General features: G+C 39.6%; 1 long non-coding RNA gene across 1 annotated transcript; it reads left to right on the top strand.

Annotated features, from left to right (window-relative positions):
• Positions 1-3,199: 3,199 nt before the first annotated feature.
• On the top strand, positions 3,200-10,575 carry LOC129060100 (uncharacterized). Its single transcript, XR_008526525.1, has 3 exons — positions 3,200-3,375; positions 5,351-5,433; positions 8,986-10,575. It is a non-coding gene; the product is annotated as an uncharacterized LOC129060100 (long non-coding RNA).
• Positions 10,576-19,511: the final 8,936 nt, after the last annotated feature.

Below are 19,511 nucleotides of genomic sequence, written 5' to 3'. Positions count from 1 at the left end.
TGAACGTGGACATTTTCATTTCATGTGCTGAATGTAGTGAATTCGTTTCTAGAATGTTCAGTTTATCAGCATATCACATCCTCAACCTTTCTGCATCAACAGGCATTTGCCATATAATGAACATATATGTGTATTTGTTAAGACAGGAATTTATGCCCTTTAATACAGGAAGCTAAAACATTCCTAAGTAGGTTAATTTTACAGTAAAATCTCTGGCCATCTTCACTTCCATGTTTGTATTTGGAACTGCGTATGAATCTGCATTTGGTCTCCAAACTTTCTAACATCTAAAATCCTTTTCCTGAGAGTCTGAAGTGATTCAAACATCAGGGATTGGGGAAAAGTAGGGAGTCTGAAGACAAATATAAAAGGTAAGATCACAGCTTTGGGAAACCACCAGTAACTTCAATTTTCTAATAACAAAAATATTAACTATTCTTTTATTACAAATATTATAGAAGTACTATACAACTCTTTCTTCTTTTTTTTTTTTTTTGCCAAATCCAGTTTTCTTTCTTATTTTAAAAACACTAACGTAATGGTTAAAAGCAATATTTTCTACAATGTGCTGGGAATTTAGTAGAAGATATGGCTATGAGGTTACTGAAGGTACAGGACATAAGAAAAAGAAATTCCCCAAGGAAGCAAGGACTAAAAGTGATATGGTTTGGCTGTGTCCCCACCCAAATCTCATCTTGAATTGTAATTCCCATTGTCCCCGTGTGTCATGGGAGGGACCTGGTGGGAGGTAATTGAATCATGGGGGCAGTTACCTCCATGCTGTTCTTGTGATAGTGAGTTCTAATGAGATCTGATGGTTTTATAAGGGCCTTTCTCTCCCCTTTTGCTCACTATTCTCCTTGCTGCCACCATGTAAAGAAAGACATGTTTGCTTCCCCTTCTGCCACAATTGTAAGTTTCCTGAGGCCTCCCCAGTCACGCTGAACTGTGAGTCAATTAAACCTTTTTCCTTTATAAACCACCCAGTCTTGAGTATGTCTTTATTAGCAATGTGAGAACGAACTAATACAAAAAGTGATTTTGGAAAAGTCAGAAGAAGAAAATGAATCTAGAATTAGTGAATTTTATTTTTTGCTTTTAGATTAGCCATCACATCTTTCTGAACTCAGCCCTTTTCTTAATTCTCATCTACTTGGGGCCTCCCTCTTTAGGGAGCTGTCTACGTGGATGTGTCTCAGACAGGCCCGAGCCTCAGTGTCTTGCTCTTTTTTGCATCCCTAGCATCTACTTTGCCAATGCCTGGCTCCAGAGGTGTCTCTGCATATGTTGCATAAATCAATAAATCACCCTTTGCTTCTCCCAATCATAGTTTATACGTGCTCACAGAGGCATATTTATTATAAAAAGTAACACTGTATAAACTCAACATACAGTAGGAAGGTGAGCGTGATGTTACATAATGAATACCAGTGAAAACCAAATAATCATGATACCAATACTTTTTGGATGATTCACATTGTCCCTTCTTCCTTTCTTCTGTCCCTCCCCTTCTCTCCTTCCTTCCTATGTATGTTGAGTATCTATTAAATGTAAGGTACTAAAATTACAGAATGTCAGAAGAAATCTTAAGGTAATCTAAGGTAACCCTGGTCGTATGGTAAAGTTCCTCTACCATATCCTTGACAAGAATCCTATCCCCTTGCCTGAACTAGAGCAGTGAGGGAACCCATGATCTATATAGGCCATGCATTCTATGTACGGACCTGTGATTGTCAGGATGATTTTCCTTATTCTTTGGTGTAAATCTGAGCTCCTATAACTTCTATCTATTGGTCCTGCTTCTAACGTATAAATACAGAAAAATTCTAAGTCTTCTACATAATGGTCCTTAAAATATCCGAAGTCACGTATCACGTCCTTAATCTTCTCCTTTCTTAGACTAAACTTCAGTTTTTCTCATATTCTTTACATATCCGGACCTCCCTCCCGGACAACTGGGAGCTTAAGGCTCTGAAACTGGCGGTGATGGGGGGTTACCATATTCCAGAAACCTGAGCCAGGCAGGGGGTGAGAGGTACCAGCTGTTCTCAGGCTGCACTTTGGGGACTACTTGATGAGGTGAGAGGCAATCCGAAGATTCACAGTCAGAAAACTGGACAGGCTGCTTTTTATTTTCTTTCTTTTTTTTTTAGAGACAGAGTTTTGCTCTGTTGCCCAGGTTGAATTGCAGTGGCTCTATCATAGCTCACTGTAACCTCAGATTCCTGGCCTCAAGCCATCCTTGGTTCTCAGCCTCCCAAAGCACTGGAATGACAGGCAGGAGCCATCATGCCAGGCCCCAATCTGTATCAACAATCAATACCCACCTCCCCCATCTCTAGACCTGTGGCTTTGAAACTCAAGCTTGCATCAAAACCACCTAGAGGGAAATACAGATAGCTGGACTCCACCCTCAGAATTTCTGATTCAGCAAGTCTGAGCTGAGACCTGAGAATCTGCATTTATAAGAAGTCCCCAGGCAATGTTGACCACTGCACTAGATGTTGTAATGAGGGTGAGACTGCACAAGATGAGAATAGAGGGCTCAAAATTAACATAGGATCAGGGCTGAGACTAGTGTGAGACAAGTGACGGGCCTGCCTGGGGTGCAAACTCTATGGAGTCTCTCACCCACTGGGCCATGCACGTGAGAGCCAGTGGCAACGACTCCTGTGCCCAGCAAGCCGCTAGCTGGAATAGTTTTCCACGCTGCAAGCTGCAGTGTGGCTGGGTGGTAGGTAGAATGTTGATCCTCAAAGATTCAGCCCACATATGGACATATAAGACAGTCCCTAGTTCCTTTACCATCCTGGTGACTGCTGGAAGTTGTTGCTACCTGTATGAAAGAATTAAGTTGTCACAATAAGGCTCTTCCAGTAATAAATGTTACAAACCACCTGCCAAAAACTTCTGTTTTTTTCTGTGTAATTTTGGGCAGTGTTAAACAGCAGGGTTGTATTCTAACAAATACTTAAAATCTAAGAGTAGATTGTAAATATAATAAGAGTAGATTTTAAAATTCCATTCAAATCCTTCACATAGTAGAATTGAATTTCTTTTTTAAGAGGAAGTAAAATTACACAAAGTGCGGCAGTCTATAATAAGTAACGGGTGCGAACGGTGAACTATTATCATATAATTTCTCAAAAGCTTTCCTGTCTCCTAGGAGACAAGCATGTAAATAAGTGATCTACATCACAGAGTGAAATAAGCAGAGGTCCAGAAACAGGGCTACTCACCAATCGTGTGGTGACAGAGGAGAGAGGGTCCTAAGGACAGATGTGGATGTTCTTGATTTTGTACTCCAAGTAAATGTATTTAAGAATGGTTACCCCAACCTCTGAGAAATCTGAAAGTGGCAGCTGGAAATGCCAGGTAAAGAGGGCTGGCAGGGAGACACAGAGCTGGCATTGCGGTCCACTAGCCCCAGGGGCCTGACCTTGTGCCTTCTTTTCCAGCTGCGGAGGCCCTCTGGAGGTCACTGCACCCCTAATAACCTCTCTCTTTAACATAAAAGAAATTTATTCTCAAGTTTCTCAGGAGCTTAATAGTATCATCCATCCATTCCACTCTCCAACTCCAGATAGAGCTTTAATAATCAAGACAAATAATTGTTAGTGATACTGGCTTTTTTGTTTTGTTCTGTTTTGGTGAGACAGAGTCTTGCTCTGTTGCCCAGGCTGAAGTGCAGTGGCACAATCTTGGCTCACTGCAGCCTCCACCTCCTGGGTTCAAGCGATTCTTCTACCTCAGCCTCCCGAGTAGCTGGGATTACAGGTGTGCACCAGCACGCTTGGCTAATTTTTGTATTTTTAGTAAAGACGAGGTTTCGCCTTGTTGACTAGGTTGGTCTTGAACTCCTGGCCTCAAGTGATCCGCCCACCTCGGCCTCCCAAAGTGCTGGGATTACAGGCATAAGCCACTGCGCCCGGCCGTGATGGTGGCCTTTTTGAAGACCCCCAGGAAAGAAGGATCACAGTGTCGCCAGTAAGCTGCTTATCAGCAGAGCGCATCCACTGCCTTCCTGACTGTGAGTCATTAGGTCACCTTTCTTTCTGGCCATTTCACCCACCACATGTTATTACATGAGAGAAACGACAACCAGCTGGTTTTCTGGGAGTCTAAAATGTGCCCCTTCACGATGTGTTAGGTGCTGGGGATGTTGTATAGCCCAGATTCTAGCAGATGAGGACAGAACCTGAAATCCCTCTGTAGGGGAGGAAAGAACTTCCCGGCTCTTCATGTACTATAAGTGCCCTGTTACAGAAGAGGAAAGGGAGAAACTAAGACAGGGCCCTGACCTGCTCTGTTAAGTCTGTACCTCCTGTGTCAAGGAGGGCCTCTGTCACTGGGCAAGCAGATGGATAACTTGCTTACAAGGCAACATTAGAATCTAGACATGCTGTGCTTGGAATGAACTCTTTCCTATACTGATAGCCTGGATCAATTTCCTTAGGAAGGAGGAGAGTGGGGTTTTAGTCCTGTGTGACCTTATACATGGTAACTTTCCCAGGGCGGACTCCAGTTTATTCATCTATAAAGTAAGTAACGTAGATAAGATATGCGTAAGGTCCCGTCTAGCTCTTCAGTTGTCTAAGTTCCTCTGGTTTTGCAGTGCTAAATGTAAAAGCTATCCTAGTTGTATTTTATTTAATTCGTTAAGCAGCTCTGATTTCGTTTTGTCTCTGTACGAGACAAATGGATGCTTTACATCCACAGCTCTGCTGAAGCCCCTTCTGCTAAAGGGTGTTCTGTCCACCCAGTTGTGCATTCCAGGCTTGTCCCTCAACCTGAGCCTGTCCCTGCACATCACAGGCTAATTTGTTCTAATTCCATTGAGTGCACAGTCCCGTGGATGCATTTTCCTATTGGCAAGCTCAGGGCTGATTAATGGGCAGTTACAGCAGGGGACATGGGGGTAGAGACGGTCGGCAGAAGGGGATGGATGGATGTTACCTGGAGTATTTCACTAGATTCAAACAAGAAAGTATTAACCTCTTTACAGGAAAACACATGGCAACGCTGAATTGACAGAGTTCAAACACCAAAGGGGCATTTGAGAACTGGAGCTGCCCGATGGCAAGAGGGCACTTGTATCAGAAGCTTCACTGCACAACCCTACAATAAGTGGTGCCTTGACATCAAATGAGTTGGTTGGCTAGTTCCTTCCCCATGAAATCGTTATCTTAAACCCCAAACTACCTGGCATAATTTCCAGTCTGCTGACTGGAAATCAGAATGGAGCATAGCTATTTTCCTTGCAGAAAAAGTCTGCCCAGGGATGTACTGGAGATGATCAGGAGAGACATGCTTTTCTCCTTCAAACCTTTTGCCTACTTTGTATTTCCAGTTTTCCCAGCCCACCGTTTTCAGAGACTACACACAGAGACTACACTGATTGGAATCGAGTTTAAAGGCATGGCTTACATTCAGGTGAGTGAAAGAAAGACTGCCTTCAAGCTAAGGAGACCCTGCTGTGCAGTCTCCATTCTCCAAAACTTTATCTCTGAATCACCTTTTCTTGAACAGGGTCTAGTTTATTTTAATTTGTCCTTCAGAATAAGAGTTTTTTTTGACTGAAGATTCACTTGGATGAACTTTAAGAGAGGCTGAATCAAACCCAAGTGTATGCTGTACTCTTGGGCTTCAGTTCACAATCTAGATATGTACTGCGGTTAAGAAAAGAAGGAAGAAAAGAAAAGGGGACATGTTAGTAGCAATTCAGTGATTCTTCTAGGCTTCACCATGGTCATCCCCATTTAGATACCAGTAAGTGGATCTCCTAGTCCAGAACTGCCAAAGTGATTTGTGCCCGAATGCAGAACAATTGCATCCAATACTAATTGAGACAAATATGAAATTTGCAGCCACCATTTATTGAACATTATTATTGAGTATATTACCAGGCATATTGCTGGTCACTTTACCAATATTATCTCATTTAATCCTCAGACCAGTTCTCTGAGGGGAGAAAATGGAAAATGGAAAATCTTCCCCATTTTCCAGGCAATCAAATAGAATCTTAGAAGGTTAAATGACTTGATTAAGGTCACATAAGTAGAAGGTAGTACAAGTGGAACAGAACCCAGCTCCATCTGACTCCAAAACTTGTGATCTTTCAATTCCCTCCCTTGAACCTTGAGAATAGAGAATAGTTATTTCATTGTCAATTTCACCTTCCAGTATGGTTGGTATTTCACATTCAATTCTGATTGTAGCTATGCAGGGGCAAAATATATGGGTTCCTCCTCTTTATGAATAGAAAACTGGTCTAAGATTATTTTTGAACATTTGCCTTTAGTACGTTTTAAACACATGCATCAGTTTAATGTCAAAGCAGAAGCTTTATGTATTGGGCCCTTGGCACCAATATGTTTAGATTATATGCAGGTCTGAGTCTGTTTTACTAGAACAGGGCCTCATTCTCTCAAATATATCCATCAACCATCTATCAGTGTAATGTACATCACTCATGGAAAGAACATGTTCCCATCAGACCTTTTTTTCACTCCATTTCTATTACTACACATGGCAATTACAATTTTAGGAATCAGAAGGCTATAAAGTGGATAATCTAAGAATGATTAATTTTATTCTGTTAGAAAGTTGTCATTTCTGCTTTTATGAATGGATAATAATAACCTCACCATTCCCTTCCTCCTTCTTTAGGACATAGGCTAAATATTGGTTTGCTAGGGCTCCCCTAACAAAATACCATAAATTGGGTGGCTTAAATAACAGAAAGCTATTGTCTCAAGTCTGAAACGGAGGTGTTGGCAAGGCAGATTTCTGCTGAGGGATGTGAGGGATAATCTGTTCCATGCTTCTCTCCTAAGCTCCCTGTGGTTGGCTCGCAACCTTTGGCATCTCTTGGCCGGTATATGCATTACCCCATCTCTGCCTGTGCTCACAGGCATTTTCCCTGCCTTCCTGGCTGTGTCCAAATTTCCCCTTTTTATAATGACACCAGCTATATTGGATTAGATGCCCACCCTACTTCCTCATATGACCTCACCTTAAGTAACTGCATCTGCAACAACCTATTTCCTAGTAAGATTACACGCTAAGTACCGGGGGCTACTTCAAAATGGGCATTTGGGGAAGGGGATGCAGTTCAACCCAGATCAGGCTGGGCCCTTTTAAAATTCAATGCATAATGGCGATCAATAGAAACCTTTATTAATAAACCAGGATTTAACTAAACAAACCCCTTTGCCTTCATGCACTCCAAGTGCTTTTTCTCGTCCCACTATCATTCTCTCCATGATGCGTTCAGGGCCCCCAAAGGTCCTCTAAAGCAGGCTGGTAAAGCATCTATAGGAGATGAAGGGCTAGGTATACAGGTAAATGCCACCTCTCTTCTTCTCACTGCGGAGGAGACTCTAAGTGTTGAGGAATTGATACTCAACTCTTTCCACGGTAGCACCTCTTTCATTACTAAGTCCCTAGAACTTCATTGAGCTGGTCCCCCCTTTCCCCCAGCCTCCCCATGAAAAGCAGAGTAAGGTATTGTCCTATATATGTCTTAAAGCTGAAAATGCACAAAGCGTGAATACTCTAAAACCCGGAGTACAATTATCTGGAAAATCTGTCCTTAACAGCTGTGGGATGTGGACAAAGAGTTTAACATATTTGAGGATCCAGGTTATTCCAAATGGCCTAACGAGAGGGCACTGGAGATTTAGGTTTGGGTGGTGGATAACTCTTCAGCTCTAAACCTATGCCTCCAACTGCCTACCTATCTCTCCATTCACATGCCTTGATCAAACTGGAAGTCATGGATTGTCCCTTGTCTCTGCCAAACACCTTGTGGTATTCCTTCTGCACAGCACCTGTCGCTTCCAAAGGTCAGTGAGTCATGTCCCCATCTGTGTAGTTACCCAAGCTAGCAACTATTGTCATTTACTCTACCCATTCCCTTACATCTAACGACAACTCTCACCATGCCCTGTTCTATTTCCCTTTTAATGTCTTCTGACCTGTTGTTACGTCTCTCCTTTCTCTTGACTCCTGCATAAGCTCAGACCTCAGCATCTCTCCCATGGAGAATGCAGCAGCCTCCAAACTGGGCTTCCCGTACATAGTGCCCTCCCTAGGCCCTGCTTTTCTCTGCTTTTACATCATCAAATACAGGACAAGAGTGTCATTGCCTTTCGACTGCAAATCCTCTGCGTCTACTTCTGTCTTCAGTATAAAGTTCAAACATCTCAGCGGGGCAGACAAGGCCCACCCCTGTCTGGCCATAACTTCCTTTCCACCCTAATCTCCTTTGTGTGATCCTTTGTTAGGAAACAGATCATGCACTTTCATATCTCTATGGAGCTTCCCCTGCCTGGAATTCCTTTCCCTTTCTCTCCTATAAAATGCCAATTTATGTCTTCAGACCAAGGTGAAACTACAACTTACTGGAAAGACTTTCCTAATGATCCCTGGGCATAATTATTTCCATTCTCTCTGTGCAGTTTCTTATGTATCCTTTATTCTTGCTCATAATAGAATTAAAGTGTAATTCTTTATCAGCCTTCCCTCCTAGGTTGTTTGTTCCTTTGGGGCAGGGATTTTTTTCTTATTGATTTTTCAATTCTTAGACCTTGTCTGAAATATGGTAGGTACTTAATACATTCTTAATGAATGAATGAAGTTAAGCTCATCATTTCTTTCACATTAGGAGATTTTTCTCCCCTTTATTTTCAGAATGCTATTCTAGGTGAGGAATAAGGTGGGGGAAACCTGTCCTTATTAAATATCAAGTCTCATACAACTATATAAAGGTGATACAGAAATTGTCAATTAGAACGATGAAATAGAATAGATATCCCAGAAACAGACACGACTACAAACTTGAGTTATGACATTTTTGCCACTGAAACCAGTAGAGGAAAGAATGGACTTTTCAGTAAACGGTGCAGGGGCAGCTGGTTATCCATATGAGAAAAGGATGAAATTGGATGCCTATCTCTCACCATATACAATATTTAATTGCAGGTGAATTAAAGAATCACAACTATTAGTATGAGACTTTTAAAAGACCACACAGGAAAACATCTTTATGACGAGAAGATCAAGAGACATTTGTTAAACAAGAAGTGAAAGGCAAAAAACCTAAAGGAAAAAAAATGCTATATTAAAATTAAGAAAGTCTGTTCATGGAATGACAGAATAAAGAAAGCAAAAAGACAAACCATAAATTTGGGAAATATATTTATAACACATTCAACTAGAATTCTAATTGTAATTCTATTTAGCACACCACTTTCAAAGATGAGCAGGCAGAAAAAGATCTTTAGGCTTTGAGGAAAGCATTATATGTGAAAGACAAAGATCAACGCAACAAAAAGAAAAATGAAAACTTAGAGCATGCAGAGAATATGCTAGAAAAAAACTTAAAAAATATAATTCATATCTTTAGAAACATGTAGAGCTGCATCTGTTAAATAAAAACAAGATGCTATAACAAACAAATACTCCAAGAAAAGAAGGAGCTCTTGGAAAAAGCAAAGGCTTTTATGGCACAAATGAAAAGCTCAATTGAAGGATAAGAAGATTAAGTTGAAAAAGTCTCCCAGAAAATAGAAAAAAAATGACAAAGGGATAGAAATTAGGAAATAAAAAAACTAAGAAAATGCAGGAATTATACCAGGAGGCCCAACGTAAGCAGATCAGAGAAACCAAACAGAAGAAAAATATTTATGAAATAGTGGAAGGAAAATTCTTCAGAACTGAACAACATGATTTTCCAGGTTGAAAGTCTCACCAAATACCCAGCGGAATGGGTGAAAATAGCCCCTTTTTCAATGGCACATTGCCAGAAATTTCAGATAATTTGCAACAAAGATCTACAAACTTACAGAGAAGAAAACACAACTTTCATACAGAGAATCAAAGTACAGAAATATTGGACTTTTCAATAGCAAGACTGGAAGTAGATGTTTTCTAAATTCCCAAGGGAAAGAATTTTCGACCTACCGGATTCCTAATTTTGGGTATGAGTTAGCAAATTTAACCATTATGTTTGTGCCCTACCCAGGGGACTCCCCGGTTTCTGACTTGAAGTAGACTGAGAAGAATCCACGAGGTGCTATCTGGCCAGACTTAAGTAGACTCTGTTTCCTTGGTTCTCCCTCTCCCTGAGGACCTCTTATTTTGTTGTCCCCTCTTCTAGGTTAATTCTCCTTTGATTTGACTTTTTGAGAAGGAGGTTGGACAGTAGATTAGCAAAGTTCCAAGTGCAAAATTACAGTGTGTTAGAGTGTGGGGGGAAAATTAGTCTTATTTTTCCCTACATGGGATACAACACTGTGAATTCAATCTTCAACTTAAGGCCCTGCAGTTCTCCTAAAACATAGTTGTTTGTTTTTCTTTAACAAGGTTTAAGCTAGTGTTAATAAATTAAAAAAAATTGCTTGTCTGTCTACTTCAGCTTTGTTTTATGCCCATTTCATATTGTTGTCTGTGTTGTAATTCATAACTTTTGATACCATTTCTGATGTGTAAAATTGGTTGTCTTGTAAATATCTTATAAAGAGTTAAATTGTAAATAAACTATTGTGGCTGTTAAAAAAAAAAAAAAGAATTTTCGACCTACAATCCTACAACCAGCCAATAAAGTCACATTTAGACATTCACATATCAAAAATTTAATCATCTATCATCCTTTCCTACAAAGCTACTGGCACGTGTTTCAGAAAGACAAGGTTGTAAAACAAGAGAAAGAAAAACCTGGAACCCAGGAAACAGGATATCCAATGCAGCAAAAACACAAAGGGAGTCCCTAGAGTGACTGTGAAGGGAGATCCCTAATGACAGCTGTTGACTGTTGATAAGGTTTGGCTGTGTCCCCATGCAAATCTCATCTTGAATTGTAGCTCCCATAATTCCCATGTGTTTTGAATGGGACCCCATGGGAGACAACTGAATCATGGGAGCAGTTTCCCCCGTACTGTCCTCAAGGTAGTAAATTAGTCTCACAAGAGCTGGTGGTTTTATAAGGGGAAACCCCTTTCACTTAGCTCTCATTCTCTCTTGACTGCCGCCATGTAAGATGTACCTTTCACATTCTGTCATGATTGTGAGGCCTCCCCAGCCACGTGGAACTGTGAGCCCATTAAGCCTCTTTTCCTTTACAGATTACCCTGGGTGTATCTTTATTAGCAGCATGAAAACAGACTAACACAGCCATCCAGATTGGAACAGGTCAGAAGATTTCTTCAAGATGGTAAAGATAACAGACTGCTTAATAGGCTTGAACATTGTGAAAGGAGATTTACACAACTGGGGAACATTTGGGAATTAAATTCATGATGGTCATATAGAAAAATAAATGAATCAAACAAAAGTTAATTGTTAATGTTAGGGAAAGCCCAACGTTGCACTGAAACAAAAAAAAGTAATTGTAGTATCATGTTGTACCACATGGCTAGGCTGTGAATAGTGTTCATACAGTCATAATTATGTAAACTCCAGCTAATGATCTACCCAAAATATGATCTAACCCTGCTGAGAGGAGGGGGAAGGTGGGAAATATATGAGAGTGAAATTCTCGTATTCCAAAGAGAGAAGAAAATAGGTATTTTCTAAATTTGAAAAAAACCAATTAGTACCAAAATAAGCATACTATGTAAAGATATTGAGGTAAGTATTTTAAAAAATCCATTGAGAAAGTTGAATGCAATTGCCTCCAGGGAGCAGAAAATTGTGGTGAGTGTTGGGTAGAAACTGATGTTTTTTATATCAAGACGGGATGCTATTAGCTACTTTATGTGTTTGTGAAACTTGGATAAAATAACAACTAAGTTAAAAATAAGTAACAAAAGAATATACACAGTATTACATATTTTATAAAGTATAAAGCCAAACAGTATATTGTTTAGGGACACATACATACGTGCATGGGAAACCATAAAGGTAATGAAGAAATGAATAACAAAGTGGATGGAAATTTTTAAAAAACATGCAAACCAACAATATCAGGATAGCAATTAGCTGGGGCAGAGGGATAAGAATGGAGAGGGAACTCTCAGAAAATTGCAACAGTACTGGTAATGTTCTGCTTCTTAAGTGGAGTAATGGGTTCATGGTTTTTTTTTTTTATAATTCTGCTTTGTAATTTGAGCATATATAAATTTATATATACTATATATAAAATGTATATGTATCGAACATTTTATGAAAACAAAAGATGTTGCCTTTATAAAATGCATTAATGAAAACCTATAGAATATTGATCGTCTTTTAATCTATAGCTTGATTTCAACTTTTAGCAATCAACTTAGAAAGTTCACAGAGATGATCATTATGTGTAATGAGCATCAGGAGGTAGACTTATTATAGGTCAATTGACATCAAGAACTTAATGATATGGGGATTTTCCATATTGCAGTTAAAACTATTTAACAAAAAAAGAATTCTCAACTTTTCTTCCTTTGAACTACTAGAGAATTATTGATGTTTATGGTCTTTGTCTTTATTTGGGTTCTACTTGAGATTAATTGTGGCCTGCCCCACACTTTACCTAACTGCTTTTTATGTTAACCTAAGCTACCCCAATACCCATTAGCACTGAGTGCCATTAGCAGTGATATTACCTCCTTGACTACTCATGCTGAACTCATGTGTAATAACAATGAGGTAGGCTATTAGGAAGAATTCATCTTACACAGCACGACTGAAAAACACTTCTAAGTCTTCCCCAAGTGATATAAAATGCACCAAAAGTTATAACAAGAGAACATCCAATCTCCATAAATGGCTCTATTTGTCAGTAGCTTTATTTTCAATACCAATTGTTGGAAAGTAATGTACTTCTATCTAAGTTTCAAACTGTACTTACTGGTAACTAATTTGCACAGCCTGAGAGATATTTATTTGGGATGACATTGAACTGAGCTTTCAATATTTCTGATCTCCATCTTCTCTTTGGATAGGCCATCTCTGACAGAGCAAGAGTCAAAAACGATGTATTTGAAATCTGCTGATTGTCATTTGGTTGCAGTGCTTTATTTGGAAAAACTACTTGCAGGAACTGTGTTGGGATGCCAAAGCTGACTAGACTGCACCTTTGCCTTTAACATTACAGATTTAAAAAAAAGTTAAAAAAACAAAAAATCCTCCTTTTTTTCAAGCAATATCCCATATACTTATAGTCCAACTGATATTTATTGACTATCTCTGACATGAATAGCTCTAATAAATTATTTTCCTATTCTATGACACAAAGGGATGAAACAACCAAAACAGCTGTCAGATTAAGAATGCTGTTGTCACCATCAATTATATCCCTTTGCTAGACAGCTCTGACCATGCACCTGTTTCCTTTCCTTTTCCTTTTCCTTTTTTTTTTTTTTTTTTTAATGGAGAGCTACTCTCCCCCCGCCCCTCACCCCTTCTCCTTGTATTGAAAGAAAGGCAGGAGGGGAAAGGGACGATAATTTAGCTGAAGGTCAACTAGGGCACCTGCTAATGGCTCCCTCTCCTCCCATCACTGATTGCTGAAAATAGGAAATCAGCCCAAATCTATTGTGATCAGGGAGCAAAAGCTGTAATGCTGGTGAGTGAGCACGTGCTGCTTACTGCCTCTTTTTCCTTCGAAGAAAAATGATTACTACATTTAACTGACACACTGTAGAGCAAATCCCTTCTTTAGAGCTCATCAGTCTGAAGGGTGATGGGGATGCGGCCCAGCAGAACTGGTCTCCCCTGATGAAAACACCTGCTGCCAGAGCCGCCCACCGCCTCTTTCCTCTCGCTTCCCTCACGTTTCCACGGTTCAAGGGGATCCTTAAAACTATGGATGAAGTGTGAGGCTTGCAATGTGTCAGCACATAAAAGTGGGTACACTAGGTTATCCTGGATTTTCCTGTGTTTGGGAGAATAATCAGCGATGACTCAGTTCTAAGAGCAGGCCGGACCCATGATGGGGAGAGAAAAAGCAACTGTGAGAAGCTGATGGTGTCCCAGCCTGCATCCAGTCTGACCCTTGTCTGTCCTTCCAGACAGGATATGAGCAAAGTTACCCAGCAGCACCAGCAGGAACTGAGCCAGTGAAAACCCCCTGCCCTGCTGCATTCTAATTTCACAGGTGCCGCCGCCTTCCGGGCACAACAGGAAATGAGTCAAGGCAATGATGATAATGAGAGGAAGAAAAAAAGTGCTTCCTCTGTACAAAATGCTTACACACAGGTAATCTCATCTTTTAATTGACCCCTTCCTCAATGCAAAGCAGATTATTGTCCTTACCTTTAAGAATGAAGAAATAGATTTTCTGAGAGAGATGAAGGTGATGTATGAGGTCACATGAAGGTCAGAGCTAGGAACTGACTCAGCTCATGATACCTCTCAGAAGACGGGGAAATTTCCAACTGACCTTTTTGTAGTTAATACTTGAAAACTTTTGCCTCTCATGAGACTAGCTTTTTTAAAAAATATTATTTTAAAATGTTTTATTTCCTGACAGTATACAATCTTTATGGTAGGTAATATATTCTTAGAGATGCCAAGAAAAAAAAATTATTATCACCAACTACAAACCACTGTGAATTTTTGTGCTTCCATGGGATACTAAGAGTCAAAGACTTTTTATATTTTTAAATCTATCATTTACCTTTTAGCAAGTATCTGGTTAGTAACTTTGCATAATGTTTTACTGTCTTCATTTTTTTTTTAAGAGACAGTCTTGCTCTGCCACTCTGATTGGACTTCAGTGGTACTATCACAGCTCACTGTAGCCTCGAACTCCTGGGCTCAAGCAATCCTCCTACTTCAGCCTCCTGAGTAGCGGGGACTACAGCAGTGCACCACCAGGCTAATTGTTTTATTTTTTGGAGATACAGCATCTCTCCATGTTGCCCAGGCTGGTCTCAAACTCCTGGCCTCAAGCAATCCTCCTGCCTCAGCCTCCCAAAGTGTTGGGATTACAGGTGTGAGCCACCGTACCCAATCTCTTCTTCATTTATTAAATGAAATTATCAAATTTACCTGATTTGAAAATTTGAAAACAATAAACTGCTAAGCATACCTGTATTTTGGCTTTAGTTTAAAAAGTGAAAGATGGCAAATGTTTCTTCAATTAAAAATGCAGGCACAATATAAGCATAAAAGAACTCATATAACATATTAGGACTACCCAGGAAACAACATATTCAATAAAAAAAGTGACAAATATAGAAATACTGAATTTGTAAGGTCATTCAACTTTTTGTACCCCAGCAGCAACAGATTATGAAATGGTTTTATTAAACGCTGTAGCCCCAATAATTAATTTAAAGGTTGCAGCTAGCACAGTGTCTGGCCCAAATAAAGTATTCAGTTAATATATGTTCCCTGATTAGCTTGCTTCAACTACTTCACAAAGTATACTTACATTGAGAAATCATGTTGTACCTAATAAATACATCGAATTTTTATGTCATCTATACCTTTTAAAATATTATACATATATAGTCTGTAAATAATAACTAAATGAGCTGGTGTTATAATGAATCTGTTTCATGATTATGAATTATTTTACAATAACGGTAACGGAATTCTTAAAGGCTTTAAGCAAAATAAACATGTTCATTCTGTACCTATTTTTGGATCTATAAATCATGAAGTAAAAAGTATTCAGGCCACTCAAATGACATATAATTGGACATAAAGCCTGTGGTAGCATGATTTTAATTTTAGGAGAAATTAGTCTCTCTGTAGACTTTATTCTTATGAAACACTCTCCTATTTTGTTTTTCCTTTTCTTCTATTCCTCCCAGTCGCTGCTCTTAGACATCATCAATGTGCTTGTGTGTATAAAAAGCAATGGCTCTATTGTGCCCCCTGGTGTGAAGTGTTTGTTCTACCGGAACTCCGAATGTCCAGTATTCCATCTCCATTTTGCTTTGAAACATTGAGTTGACTATTAATATGACCATATTAATGTGATCAAAATAAAAAAGCAACAAAACAAAATTGAGAGAGGACCTTAACCTCTGAGCTCCATCTTCCACCACCAAGTCAATTTCAGTCCATTCACAAGGCTTCAAAAGATTTTTAAAAATACACTGTGTAATGATTCAGGCCTCTATATAGGTGGTAAATGGCACAGTGCCCATCATCACTTTTTTCTGGACTCATAACTAAGTTATACTATCTCAGGCCCTAGCACAGAATCAAACATAATCTCATTAGACCCACTCAGTACAATTTTATGAGACATTCTTTCTTGCAGACACCAAGCCAGCCCACAAATATCACAAACCGTGTCAAATACGTTCATTTTTATTCTGATGTGATATTCCATATTATGGACTATTTTGTTACTTTAGATTTGTTGCTCCCAGTGGTGATATTATCCAGTTGATGATTTGATTTCTTTTTGTTCTCATAGCTCCAGATGGACTACAAATACAATATAATCAGTCCCTAACATATGAATGAACAGTGTTCCTAAAGTGCATATATAACTTAGTCATTTGGAACTCAAAATACATTTTCCCACAGAAAAAAATTTAAAATATGATAATTAGTTTCCAAGGGTAACCCCTAAAATCAATTTAACCCAGATTGAATTGGAAATATTTTACTAACAGTACCATTTCTACTAACGTTGGCCAACCACTTATATAATTATTTGTCTGGGAAAATGAATTCTGAGGTTTACCTTAGGACTACCAGAAACACTCCTCTCTTTCAGAGAAGTAGAAAGACCATCTAGCTTCCGACTGGGGGCGCTGCAGGGGGTCTGGCTGGAGTGATCAGGCAGATACTCTTTAAGGGCTGGCATGTGCATGGGTGAGGAGAAAAAGGCAGAATTCATATCATTTCCCCAAATCACTACCCTGCGCCTGTCCTACCGTATGGGAAGAATGCTCAGTATTAGATGAGTTTGCATTTAGGAGCACGTAAATACTTCAGCTGAAAGATGCCACGGCGTCTACTGTGCTTTCAGGGACCCCCCCCAGACACGCGGTGAGAAAGGGATTATGAAATGTAGGAGACAGCATGCCCCCACTCACTTATCAGCAGATGCTGAGTGATCCCTGTGATATTACAGCTACTCTGACAGGTGCTGGGGATACAGAGGACAGATAAGGAACTGTCCCTGTCCAACGGGCTCATATTCTAAGCAGGAGTGACAGATCTATCTAAAGGGTGGTCTGCAAGTGTAATGGAAAACACAAGCAAGCATTGCATTGTAACTTCAGGGGGCTTACACGATAGCTGGGGATACATAGTCAACAACCAAAAATTAAATCGGAATAAAGAGCATAATATTTCAGATGTCACAAAGGAAACTAGAAGCAAGAGGTGAGGGAATAGTGTACCCTGTTCCTTGACCATAGAACCCCCCTTTTTCCCATGGAATATCTTACATCACTCGGAACACAACTGTGACGTGAAAGAAAACTTGAGGATATTTGAGTGTGGAAAATAAGTAGTATAAATCCAAGAGAGGGAGAAACTTTTAATTAAGCTATGCTAGGTTAACCCCTGTGCTTATCTTTGCTTCTGTCCAGATTTCTCTAAAAAGGTAATAAAGGTAACAAAAATAATACAAGCACACAAGGGATAAGAGAGAATGAGAGAGCAGACAAGATGATTAAATTCTGAAACATGGACAGCTGAACACAGGGAGTAACAGACAGAGCAGAGAGAAGAAACCCAAAACTCAAGGCTGGTAGTGGAGTGCCAACAAGAAACTATGTGTTTTGCACCACAGAACTCCAGCATGTCCTAGGAATTGGAAGCCACAGGTACCCGGAGTTGAAATGGGACTCGCTGAATTGACGCAGTTGAACCCTCCATCCTCCTTCCCCAGCCAGTCCCTTCAGCTCCCAGAGGAAGCAGGTTTACTTGCTGGAGAGGAGGAATCACAGAGGCTGTGGAAATAGGAAGGAGACAGGTCATGCAAACACAGGAGTTGGGAGAAGGTATGTCCTCCCCACCTCTGTGCCCCATTTGCATCTCAGAACATTGTCTGACAACTACTAATCTGAGTTGATAACCTCTATTCAGGAGAGATTAAGAGTGTTTTACTTAGGGGCAATGGATCAGCAAGGGGATGGGGGGGATTAATACTTGGGGTCCTCTAAAGCAATGTCTAGGTCCACTGGTAAGATACGAAGTTCATTTGTGCACAAAGAGCATCTGATCAGAATTTTAACACTTCTCTCTTAGACACTAATGGGCTATTAAGGTCATGGGACTTGTGAGAAAACTCCAAAACATTAGATGGAACTCAGAGGAAACAGATTAATTCAGAGAGCAGAAAAAAATTTCCTAAAGGATTATCATTAGTGTCCTTACGAAGTTATAAGAGGAAAGCATTCATTAACAAAAAGGAGAAAGAAACAAAAAGCACACAACAATAAGAAAGAGCTCTTAGAAATTTCAAAAGAAGAGAAGAAACTAGAAGAATTGTAATGATTCCAATACACAAAAAAAGACAAATGTTTAAGGTAATGGATAAACTGGTTATCCTGATTTGATCATTGTACATTGTACCCAAGTATCAAAATATCACAGACACCCACAAAATATGTACAATTGTAACATATCAACTAAGTTTTTAAAAAAGAAAACACTAATAATAATAAAAAAATTTAAAACTTTAATAGAAAAGCTGGATGACACAGTTTAGTATATGTTCTAGAAAGTAAAACAAAAAAGTCACGCTGGGCGCTTTGGCTCATGCCTGTAATCCCAGTACTTAGGGAGGCCGAGGCGGGTGGATCACCTGAGGTCAGGAGTTCAAGACCAGCCTGGCCAACATGGTGAAACCTCGTCTCTACTAAAAATACAAAAATTAGCCAGGCATGGTGGCAGGTGCTTGTAATCCCAGCTACTCGGGAGGCTGAGGCAGGGGAATAGCTTGAACCTGGGAGGTGGAGGTTGCAGTGAACCAGATTGCACCATTGCACTCCAGCCTGGGTGACAGAGCAAGACTCAAAAAAAAAGCCAAAAAGATGAAAAATAGGGGAGAAGAGAAGAGATGAGAAAACTAGAATACCATAGATGAGATATGATCATATATCTAACTAACAGGAGTTTCAAAAAGCCAGATAAAGAAAAGAGAAGAAACTTATGAGGAACAGGCATTTATAGATTGAACGAGCCCACACATGTGTAGCACAATAAATAAGAAAAATTCATACCAAGGCATATCGTTGTGAAATTTTACGGTTTATAGAGAACTTCTTTAAATGTTTTTTTCTTGGGGCAGGGAACACTAAATCACATACAAGAAATTGGGTATCAAAATATCTTTGAACAATAGTATCACTAGGAAGCTTGAAAATAGTGCAAAGATTTCAGTGATTCTAAGAGAAAATGATGTGCCATCTAGAATATAATATTGATCTAACTAACAAATGTAGGACTCAAAACAAATCATATTCAGGCAGAATAGTAATACTAACACAAAAATTTGCCCCTGTTGTATTTATTCTCAGGACGTTGCTGGTGAGCGTGCACCACCAAAATGAAAGAGCAGGTCACACGACAGAAGGAGATGGAATCAGGGAAACAGGAAATCCCATATG

This window comes from Pongo abelii, chromosome 5 (assembly GCF_028885655.2).
Source record: "Pongo abelii isolate AG06213 chromosome 5, NHGRI_mPonAbe1-v2.0_pri, whole genome shotgun sequence".
Classification (NCBI taxonomy): Eukaryota; Metazoa; Chordata; class Mammalia; order Primates; family Hominidae; genus Pongo; species Pongo abelii.
The sequence above is the reverse complement of the archived record's forward strand: the minus strand, read 5'-3'. Positions and strand labels throughout refer to the sequence as shown.